Genomic DNA, 12,148 nt, shown 5'->3' on the forward strand with positions numbered 1-12,148 from the left:
GCCTTCTGAGATGCTCTTCCAGGGTTGGAATCCTCAAATCTGGCTCAAATAAAGTGGTCCAACTCTTTCTTAGATTAATTTTTCGTGGAAAATTACCCATATCCTTCCCCCGAATCACATATATACTAACATCCCACCTCATCTCTTCAAAATAATTTCTCACAGCTATCTCAGAGGCTGATTCCTGGGCAACAGTTCCCAGATAAAACACTGAATAAACTCAACTCTTTCATTTTCAAGTGAACATCTTCATACTCTAGAGGAATACGGCAGGATCACTAACTTCAAGATAACCAGAAGGTGCAGGGGCCTGAGTAACCGGAATCAAACAGTGGATATTCATGATCTCAAGAACTAAAGTCACAAAGGCTTTCGAATAGGGAAGCACAGTGAATGACAACACCCCGAAAACTCCCCTTACGACCTGGATGAAAGCGGGGCCTTAGGTCCCGAATGATGTAAGAGAGAGGGGCCAGGCCTGCCCAAGGAGACCTCTCGAAAACTCGGACCAAACCTGTCCTTTAACGCGCTCCTTGTATCCCACAGCCCTTCCTGAACGCGAGCCTCACCAAGGACACGCTGAAACAGGACGACCAAAACCACTCCCTCCTAGAAGCACGAAGCCGCCGGACGGAAAACCGACGCAGACAGTGACGCCACTTCCGTTTCCTACTTCGGCCGTGACGAGGTGGAGTTCTGAGATTGGGACTGTCAGTCAAATTCAGCCAATGCAGAAAAAACTTGCAGTTTCTCCCAACGTTGCGGGTGAGGGGTCTTGCAGTCGATTCAGTGGGTGGGGGGTTGGGGGGCAGGGCTGGAAGCAGAAACACTCCCAGTGGATGATTCCGAGGCTAAAACTAGGCTCGTGGGCGGAGCTCCGAGTGGAGGGCGGGACCCATGCCCGGAAGTGATGGGGAGGCGAGAAGAGGCGCACTCCCGAGTTTAGGGGTCAGAAGGGAGAGGCGTCCAAATGGATGGTACTCGAAAGCTTTTGTACCTGTCTGTTCTCAGCTCCCTGGAGCCCTTAGTCTCCTATATTGATAAACCTGTCAACCCGAGATATGGTCTATCTCCTCTATTCAATCAATCTCATATTTAACGTTTATTTTTGCCTTCTTTGTATGAAGTTAGGACACCGTGCTAAACTTAAATTATTGACTCCTTTGAGTATTCTAAGTAGTGACATTTTCCTGTAACCTTTGTATATATTGTGTTCAAGTATGTATTTCGATTTTTTATTTTTTCGATCTTACCATACCGTCTAGGGCCTCCTAGCTGAGAAACAGCTCTGATAACCAGGCCTTCTTCACTCATTCAGAAATAGTTCTGTTTTCTCCTTAATCATGTTTTCTGTGTATTTTAGTGGGTGGCCGCAGAGGAGTTTATAAAGGTATTTTGAAATCCTACTTGTTAGCACATTTACGAAAATTGCTTATGTGCCTTATCAAATGTGTTTTATGCGTCTGTTAAACTGGTAATTGTTTTGCCATGTTAATGTTTCATCAATTGCAAATGAAATTCACTTTTTACATAGCCAGAGGACTCTCTTCTTAAAAAAAAAAAACCAAAAAACTCTGGGTTTTCTCCTAGCCTTCCTTAAAAATTCTCTTCTAACTCTAGGTTACATACAGATTTTCTAATTTTCTTCTAAAATTTATATTTTTACGGACATTTTAATCGTGAAAGAATGTGTTTTGGCATGTGTTATGGGGTAGTGGTGGAGAAGGAAATGGCAACCCACTCCACTGTTCTTCCCTGGAGAATCCCATGGACAGAGGAACCTGGCAGGCTACAGTCTGTGGGGTCGCAAGAGTCAGACATGGCTTAGTGACTAACTACTACTAATATTCGCATTGGAGAAGGAAATGGCAACCCACTGCAGTATTCTTGTCTGGAGAATTCCATGGACAGAGGACCCTGGCGGGTTGCAGTCCATGGGGTCACAGAGTCAGACACAACTGAGTAACTAACACACACACACACACACACACACACACACACATGGGGTAGTGGATACAATTATGTTTTTTCCTCCAGAGAGAGGATCCTTGACATACTAATTTGAAATTCCACCTTTATTCAATAAATTCCTGTATATACTTAATTCAGGTTTTAGACTCTTCTGTGTCAGTACTATTTACTTGTACCTGTATCAGACTCTTTGATAACAACAGATTTATGTTATTTTAAAACCTAGTTGTAAAAATATAATGGAATTTTGGTTCCATTATAAAGTACCTTTTGATTGTTACACCCCCATATTCCTAGACACTTAACATCCATGCTGCCATGATTCCACCTTCTGTCTCTATCCATTTACCTTTTCTAGACATTTCATGTAAATAAGATCATGAAACCTTTCATCAGTAATTTTTTCAAGATTCATACGTGTTGTAGCATATATAATTTCTTTGTATTTCAGAATGATATTCCATAGTATGAATATTGGAGAAGGTAATGGCACCCCACTCCAGTACTCTTGCCTGGAAAATCCCGTGGATGGAGGCGCCTGGTGGGCTGCAGCCCATGGGGTCGCTAAGAGTTGGCAAAATTGAGCGACTTCACTTTCACTTTTCACTTTCATGCATTGGAGAAGGAAATGGCAACCCACTCCAGTGTTCTTGCCTGGAGAATCCCAGGGACAGGGGAGCCTGGTGGGCTGCCGTCTATGGGGTCGCACAGAGTCGGACACGACTGAAGCGACTTAGCAGCAGCAGCAGTGAATATATTGTTTTATTTACTTATAAATTGATGAATATTTGGATTGTTTCCACTTTGTGCATATTATGAATAATGGTGCTATGAAAACCCATATATATTCAAACATATTTTCATTTCTCTTGGGCCTTGTTGTTAGGGTTATCCAGAGAAACAGAACAAATATGTATGTATTTGTTGTATATATTTCCTATTATTATCTACTAGGGAAGGAAGGAAAACCATATCAATTAAGGAATCAAAATAATAATGACTGCTTTTATTGATGACTGCTACTAAATCCCACCAAACCTTCCTGAGGTACAACATGATATGTGTCCCAGAACTTTCCATTCAATAGATGAAAAGACCTCAGCTCATGCTTTCTATGGGCCAGAGATGGTCCTAGAGAGATTAGCATCCCTTTATGTCTGAGTTGCACACTTCTGAATACAGAGCAGATTCCCTCAAATGTCCCATAATTTGGTATCAGAAGTTTCAGGGCAGAAAGCAGGAGATGTTTGGTATGTGCGGAGATCAGTCCTGGGTGTTCATTGGTAGGACTGATTTTGAAGCTGAAACTCTACTACTTTGGCTACCTGATGCGAAGAGCTGACTCATTTGAAAATTCCCTGATGCTGGGAGGGATTGAGGGCTGGAGGAGAAGGGGATGACAGAGGATGAGATGGTTGGATGGCATCACTGACTTGATGGAAATGGGTTTGGGTGGACTCAGGGAGTTGGTGATGGACAGGGAGGCCTGGCATGCTGCGGTTCATGGAGTCACAAAGAGTCGGACGTAACTGAGCAACTGAACTGACTGGCAAGGTGTCTAGCTGGGACTGAGCAAAAAAGTTGTCACAACTTCCACTGAAATAATTACAGGAGACATGGCTCAACTAACAGCTGTACCAAGAGGATTTTGAAATGGTGCTTGCCTTATCCTAATAATGCTAGACTGGGTGACTTACACAATGGAAATATATTTTCTAACAATCCTAGAGTCTGGAAGTTCAATGTCAAGGTCCCACCAGGGTTGGTTTCCTCTGAGGCCTGTCTCCTTGTGGGGTCCAGCAGCTGACCTCTCAAAAGCCAATAGACAAGTGAGATTGGTGGAAAGGAAAGTTTGCTTTACTTTGGATGCTGGCAACCAGCAGGGGGGCAGGGGGAGGGCAGATGCTTAGCAGAAGGCTGACTTCCTGCACTGACAATCAGTGGGCAAGAGCTTTTATAGACAGAGGGAGGGGCCTACATGCAGATATAGTACAGTCAGCTCTGATAATCTCCTTGAAATTGGTCATGTGGTGTCCTAATCAGATTCATCTTGTTTAAGTAGTTAATCTTCAGTTGCAGGATCGGTTTGTTCCCATTTCCTTGATGGCAGTTCTTGGAACTGTGACAGTTTATATCATGACTACAGTCTGGTCATCAGGTAGTTAACTTCTTCCACCTGATGTGCAGTTCAGTATCTACAAGATACCTCACAGGATACTGCTCAGGGTATCATCTATAATAGCCCTTGAGGAGGAACTAAATGTCCTTGACTCTGCTTAATATGACTATTAACTATTATTACTTGGCCTCCTTTGACAGTTTTCCTTTGTTTCTGCATTTTTTCATTTCTCTGATTAAGCTTATTCTTTGGCTAAAGTTGTTCCACAGACAAAAGGTAGGCTGAGGACATGGGGGGAGCACAGACCATAACGTCCTGCTCCATTTCACTTGGATTGCAGATGGCCACCGTCATGCCGATTCTGAACCTGGTCCTCCCTTAGTGCAGGTTTCCCTGGCCTCTCTGTGTGTTCTGACTTCCACTTCTTATAAGAACACCAGGGCGATTGAATTAAGGTTCACCCTGGTGACTTCATGTTAAAATTAACTACCTTTTGAAAGGCACTTTCTCCAAATACAGTCACATTCTGAGGCCCTGGGAATAAGGATATCAACATAAAATTTTGAGTGAACACAGTTCAGTCCATAATAGTACCCAAATAAGTGTAATATTATTAAATAAGTGTAATATTATTGTTAGTCATATGAAAAACATGCTGAAAAAGAGGAACCTGATGCTATGTTAACTGCGGTGTTTTTCTCTTTATATTTCTTTACACTGTTATTAGATTTGGAATTTTTCCTTAGAGACAAAAATTACCTAACAGCTGCATGTCATTAAAAGATATATGGAAAACAAGACATTCTGAGATTAACAGATGAACTGCAGCCATTATACAAATTTTTGATAGTTAAAAATGTTCAATTTGTGTAGGTGATGTTTCAGTTCAGTTCAGTTCAGTCGCTCAGTCATGTCCGACTCTTTGTGACCCCATGAATTGCAGCACGCCAGGCCTCCCTGTCCATCACCAACTCCCGGAGTTCACTCAAACTCACATCCATCGAGTCGGTGATGCCATCCAGCCATCTCATCCTCTGTCGTCCCCTTCTCCGATGTTTAGTATCTGGCAAAAACTAGAAAAGAAAAAAATTGGAACATTTCTCTGCTTCCAAGTTCATTTTTTTTTCTATTTTTTCCTTTTTTTCCCCACAAAAGATGAAACCAGTTTCTTTCTGATGCTAATAATAGCAATGGTTTGATTGACTCATGCCTTTAAACATTTATTAAATATTATCTTCTAGGTACTGGTATAAGACTTGGAACAAAATAAAGGCACAAATTTCATTGAGATTATATTCTACTGGGAGAAAGGAAATAAAATAATACATAAATAAATGGTAAAACCAGACTTTGTGATAAATCCTAAAAAAAATAATTAGGAAAAATATTTTAATATGTTATTACTTAACTATCTAGAACAATTCCATGTGTGGATCTGTTCACGTCGTCTATGGTGTTACTCACTCTGATATAACATGTTTGAGGAAAAGGAAGGAAGGAAGAAAAAAATGTAGGTTTGTTCTTGGAGAGGTTAAGTTGGATGTGCCTGTGAAACACCCCACTAATATCTACTTGGCAGTGGCATGTGTTGGTCTGTTTCTTGGCAGTAGTAGGGAGAGAGAATTGGATTTTTATAAAGAAACAGGCCAAAAAGACAGTCATGCTTGGCTGAGCCTTACTTAGGATGCTTCTGTTCTTGGTTTGTCCCTCACTTCCCAAGAAAAGACATTTCCAACTCCTGACCCCCATTAATCACAAATAAGCTCTCCAGGAACACTGTCCATGTTGTTGAAGATCCACTCCAAATGGCTAATAGGATTCATTGTAGTGAATCCTGTGCTGTGTTGCCCATTTCTCCCTTCAGAATTAAAGTCTTATTTTTCAAGCATAGAGATCAAGAGTCCTGAGCCTTCTCTATGATAACTGCCCTCAACTAAAGAAAGCAGCCTCACCTGAGATTACACCACTCAGATCTCTTGCTGTGGGAGCATAAGTGACCACCGTCTATATCCACCACTGTGTTTGCCCTAAGGTTGCTCCTGCTCCCGCCACTGACTGAGGAAATGGCAACCTACTCCAATAGTTTTGCCTGGAGAAGCCCATGGACAGTGGACAGAGGAGCCTGGCGGGCTGCAGTCCATGGGGTCGTAAAGAGTCAGACATAACTGAATGACCAGTAGTTTCACTTTTCAGCATAGCTTGAAGTTCAGTGGCAGGAATTCCCTGGTGGTCCAGAGATTAGGACTTGGCACTTTCATTGCCACGGGCCCATATTCAGTCCTTGGTGGTGAACTCAGACCCTGCAATCCAGGCAGCATGACAAAAAAAAAAAAAAAAAGTTCAATGGGACTTTTGTCATGTCTCTAGAACTGTTACATTTTTGGTGTCCAGGCATCCAGAGCTGCAAAGGCCATACGTATGTAGAGCTGGAGCACAGACTCCTCACATGTCTTACCAGGAGTGATATTACAAGGATTCACTTCAGCTTCCCATCCTTGATTTCTGCATCCATATCCTATAAGCTGGAGATACAGCACATTATGCTATCTGTTGGTTTAGAAGTGTATGGTGCATCCTGTGAAGTATGTATGTACCCAGACATGCCTGTGTATTTAAAGGCTTGCACTACATACCATCATTCTTCTTGAACTTAAATGTATTCCCATAACTTCCCTTAAATTTTAGTTTTAACCCTCCCATTTTAGATACTCTGTTTATTCTATGTTTTATCTCTGTCCTCCCCTTTCTTGATAAACTTTACAGATGATTTGTTTGTCACATTGTATCTCCTCAATACTCTTTTCAGCTGAGTCTACCTGGTTAATTGTGGCCCCTGCCCCTTAGCATGTGCTGTGCTCAGTCATGTTTGACTCTTTGCAACCCCATGGATGGTAGCCCGACAGGCTCCTCTGTCCATGGAATTTTTCAGGCAAGAATACTGGAGCAGGTTGCCATTTCCTACTCCAGGGGATCTTCCAGACCCAGGGATAGAACCTGCATCTCTTATGTCTCCTGCATTGGCAGGCGGTTTCTTAACCAGTAGCACCACCACCTGGAGCCCTCCCTAATATCAATAAAGGACTCCATGTTTTAGTTCTTGTAGGAATTAAACATTCCTTAGGGGACACCTGGTCACTTTGAAGTCAAGTCAAAGAATTTCTCCTTGGAGAACATACCTTTTTCTCCCACTGCTGCCTACACACATAACTTTGGTAATGAGGAGAGTATAGCCCTTGAGATAACAACATGCACTGTTTCCCCTTTGCTATAATTCTGTGACCCCAGCCTTGGTGAAAACCCAAATGGGTTTCCGCAGGGCTGACTGCAGATAACAAGAAAGCTTCGCTGGTAAGCATCAGAGACGGTGTTCAGTAAAGGCTGGTGGAGTGAGAAGGAAACAAAGCGAGATGGTGGGTATTGGGCTTTACCTCTAGAATAATGAGGCTGGGACAGTCCCATAGTTATTTAGTCTATGAAGGGGAAATCTATAGTTAGCAGGTACTTTAGTTCTCTATATTGATGTTTCACCTTACCCACCTCACTGTGTCCACAATACCATCTACAAACAATGTAATTATTACTGACATTCAGTACTCATTTCATTGGCTCATTTTACCATTCTCTTTAAGTGTTTAAGAGAATATCAAGGAGTAGACTGCGTTGTCCTCTTCATGAATTAAACACAAAGATTTAGTGTTTAATGTAGAATATCCAGTTGGCTGTAGTCTTAAAATGTATATTCTTTACTGACTTAAGAAATGATCCTTAGCTTCCTTATCTAGTGAGAGGCTCTGTCCTGGCTGCTAACCACAGTAATGGCTCTTACATTCCCTCAAATGCATTTTAGACTGTAATTATGGTTATGATTGCTCTCCGCTGACCTATTTTTTAGATAAATTATGATAGCAAACATTCCAGTAATAAGCAGAATTACATTTTTTAGAGTAAGAGTTACTTGTTCACGATATATTATTCTTTTAAAATATATGTGTGAGTGTACTCTAATTTTACTATTCTATGTCTATATTCAGGCATATAGTGGGCTTGGAGGGTCCTTTGTGTGTGTTACAGTTGATACTTAATGGTCTCAGTCTTTATTACATATCTAACACTTGCCTGTGTTGAGCACCTAAAATGTGCTACGAGCACCTAATATGTGCTACTAGCACCATGTAGGTCACTGGAAACACAATAATGAGCAAAAATGGTCACGACCTCTGACCCACAAATAAATATAAAATTACCGACATGAGAGTCACATCAAGAACAGTACAGGATACTTGACTTGTGGGCCTCACGCTCTGTCCTCCTCACCCTCACCCTGTTCTCATCTCACTGGATGCTCATATCCCGTCCATTACCAAGCTCACCAATCCCAGGGCAACTGTGAATTCTGTTCTCTCAGGCCAAAATGCTTGCCCTTCCCTTATTTCCTCTGATTAGCAATTACCTGTCCCTCTTCTCAGAGCTCAGTATTCTTATTGCAGAGTGGTCTTTTCTATCCACCTCGCCAGACTAAATTTGCTCTCAATGATTTTTTTTTCTCTTAATTGTATTCTCGGCAGCTGTTCACATGACCCTGCCCACTCTTCCTCCTGAGTATACTATTGTTTAGTAAATTCTCACTTTATTTAAAAAAATGTTACTTGCATTCTCTAGGTATAATAGTACTGAGCATTTTTTCTGTCATGGAGACTGTAAACATTTATAATCATCCTAAATTTGTCTTTTTTTTTTTTTCAGGATGACTTTGAGAGAGCTAAAGCTTAGGCAGTTACCCTCAAGGAGAAGGAAGAGGAGAGCATTCTTTTAAAATTCCTTTGCCTTAGTCATGAGGGACATGGCTCCCTTAAGCTTTGTGTTAATAGTGCAGTAATGTATCTCACCTTTCTTTAGATCAGGAGCTCATAAGTATGCTTTTCTTAGGTTCTATGTTAATAATTTTAACAATCTATTTTGCCTGGGAACCTGCCTCTCAAGCAACACCATATCTCACCCAGAATGTGTTCCTTCTGGCTTATCTCACTGTACTAATGTTATCTCAGGATGCATGCTTTGGGAAAGGGTCTGGTAGAAATTTTACAAACTTGAGGTAGTCTTTATATCTATTCTCAGCAGCCAGCTGAAAGGTATATAAAACCCTGCTAAAATTCATGACGTGGGCACTCTTCTGTCCTTTGCAGTGTCTTTGCTGGAAGCTTTCTCTATCACTGTTACTTTAATAAACTTTGCTACACAAAGCCCTGAGTGACTGAGCCTATGTCTTTTGGTCCCAGAATGAAATCTCCTTTGGAGGCCACGAATCTGTTTGACACCGATCACCATGCTAGGTCATCATCTTGTTTGACTTTTTTATAGAAGCTTGGAACATTTTACATTAAAATTTTCTAAATAGTGATATATATTATGTATATTATATATATAATGTGTGTGTGTGTGTGTGTGTGTGTGTGTGTGAGATTAGCTGTGGCATTTGGGATCTTTAGTTGGGACATTCCAACTCTAAATTGTGGCATATGGGATCTAGCTCCCCTGCCAAGTTTCCATCTTGGTAACCCTCTGCACTGGAAGTGTGAAATCTCAACTACCAGGGAAGTCCACAGAATGATCTTTGATGGCTGCCCCTGTTTAAGGGGAATAATGATCAGTGATACTCATGCAAGACATATTGTTAGACACTGACATTTATCAAATGCCTGCTATTTGTCACAAGAACCATGCTAGGAAAATTACATGCATCATCTCATTTAATTAACTCATCAGTCTTACAATGTAGGGGATATTTATTATTCCTGTTGTAGGGGTGAGGTATTTACAGCTAAGACAGGTTAAGAAACTTTGTCAAGGTCACACAGACCTTAAGTTGGTGAAGCAAAATTCTATTCAAGGAACTCTCACTCAAGATCCCATTATCTGAATGACATCTCTATAATTTGAAAAGTTATGTATCAAAAATATTAATAACTGTCATAAAAGTAATAGTAATAATAGCAGCCATCACTTCCTGGGATCCTCCTCTGCCACAAGGGTCTTTTTAATTCTCACAAAGAAGGTAATAACCATTTTTTTTTTTGGTTGAACTGGACCTTGTGGCTTCCCGTAGTGCTTTCTCTAGTTGCGGTGAGCAGGGACTACTCTTTTTTGTGGTGCATAGGCTTCTCATTCTGGTGGCTTCTCTCATTGCAGAGCGCAGGCTCTAGGTGCGTGGGTTTCAGTAGTTGTGGCACACAGACTCAGTAGTTGCGGCACATGGGCTTAGTTGCCTCATGGCATCAGAATCTTCTGGACCAGGGATTGAACCCATGTCCACTGTATTGGCAGATAGATTCTATCCACTGTACTAGCAGGAAGTCCTGAGTAACCATACCTTTATAAATTAAAAAAAAAAAAAGAAAGGCAATTTAAATTAAGCATTAACTGTCACAATAACAGGGAGGATCAAGTCATAGAATTAATTTTGTCTGAGTTGGGATACCATGTCCTAAAAACTATTATTAAACTATTTGAATGAAAGAGCTATAGAGTTTTAAAAAGATTATCATTTAGCAATATTAAATGTCTTTAGTCATTTTGCAACTGTCATACTATAAAAATCAGTTCATGTCTATAGCTTCATATAGAATTAGAACCAGTGAATAAACAAGTTCCTGCTGTATAGCACAGGAAACTAAAATTAATATCCTGAGATAAATCACTTAAATTACAATGGAAAAGAATATGAAAAAGAATATATATGTATAATTCACTTATTCACTTTGCTATACAGCAGATATTAACATTATAAATCAACTATACTTTAATAAAAACAACAACAAAAGAATTAGAACTTGTGATAGGAGATAAAAAAATTTTCAGCTAAATATTTTAGCTGAAAAAACATTTTAAATGCAAATGGTCCTACCATTTGACTGAGTGAATCACTATCACAAGAAGGACTAATAGAGTGTAAAGGATATCAACCAGAAGGTGGAATCATAACCGATAACTAGCTGAGTTGGCACTTGGCTATTAGGTGAAACTTCCATTTGTCTTGTTCCCCAGCAGACACACAGCTACATGGGAGCAGGAAACCATATGGGAGAATCAGTTTCTCCTCCTGGACCTCTCAGATCATCCTAAACTGCAGCCCCTCCTCTTTGGAGTGTTACTGTCCATGTACCTGGTCACCATGCTTGGGAACCTGCTCATCATCCTGGCCATCAGCTCTGACTCCCACCTCCACACCCTCATGTACTTCTTCCTCTCCCACCAGTCCTTTGTTGATAATTTGCTATGTCTCCACCACTGTCCCCAAGATGCTTGTGACATTCAGTCACAGAACAAAGACATCTCCTACACAGGATGTTTCACTCAGGTTTATTTTTTAAAATGATTTTTGCAGGAATGGATGGTCTTCTCCTGACCAGAATGGCCTATGGTTGGTTTGTGGCCATCTGCCAACCCCTGCACTACATGGTCATCATGAACCCATGTGTGTGTTGCCTCCTGGTTCTTCTGATGTGTTGGTTCATCATTTTCTGGTTGCTCTGATTCATATTCTGTTGAGGCAACTGACATTCTGTACTGACACTGAATTCCACATTTCTTCTGTGAACTGGCTCAGATTATCAAGGTGGCTTGCTCTGACACTTTCATCAATAACATCTGCTTGTATGTGGTCACTGCCCTGCTGGGTGTGTTTCCCCTAACTGGAATCCTCTTACTCCCAAATCATCTCCTCTTTAATGAGAATGTCCTCTGCAGCATGAAAACATAAAGCTTTTTCCACCCATGGGTCTCACCTCTCTATGGTCACCTTGTACTATGGGACAAGCCTTGGGGTCTATTTCAGTTCTGATATGACCCATTCTTCCCAGAGAAGCTCTATTGCTTTTGTGACGTACACTGTGGTCACCCTTATGGTGAATCCCTTCATCTACAGTGTGAGGAACAGGGATGTGAAGGGGGCTCTGGGAAGGTCCCTCAGCAGAGCTCCTTGTCTATGATGGGTCACTGGCCTCAGAACTAAATGGACATCACGAGGCTCAAAGACACATTGTGAAGTTAAACATTTTTGTC

At 41.1% G+C, this 12,148-nt stretch overlaps 1 long non-coding RNA gene across 2 annotated transcripts; it reads left to right on the top strand.

Moving 5' to 3' along the window:
* Positions 1-572: 572 nt before the first annotated feature.
* Positions 573-9,330, top strand: LOC113895970. Of its 2 annotated transcripts, XR_003511958.1 has the most exons (3): positions 573-765; positions 7,407-7,500; positions 8,834-9,330. It is a non-coding gene; the product is annotated as an uncharacterized LOC113895970 (long non-coding RNA). The 2 variants fall into 2 exon arrangements; XR_003511957.1 differs by having other exon boundaries at positions 7,407-9,330.
* Positions 9,331-12,148: the final 2,818 nt, after the last annotated feature.

This window comes from Bos indicus x Bos taurus, chromosome 7 (genome assembly GCF_003369695.1).
Source record: "Bos indicus x Bos taurus breed Angus x Brahman F1 hybrid chromosome 7, Bos_hybrid_MaternalHap_v2.0, whole genome shotgun sequence".
Taxonomy (NCBI): domain Eukaryota; kingdom Metazoa; phylum Chordata; class Mammalia; order Artiodactyla; family Bovidae; genus Bos; species Bos indicus x Bos taurus.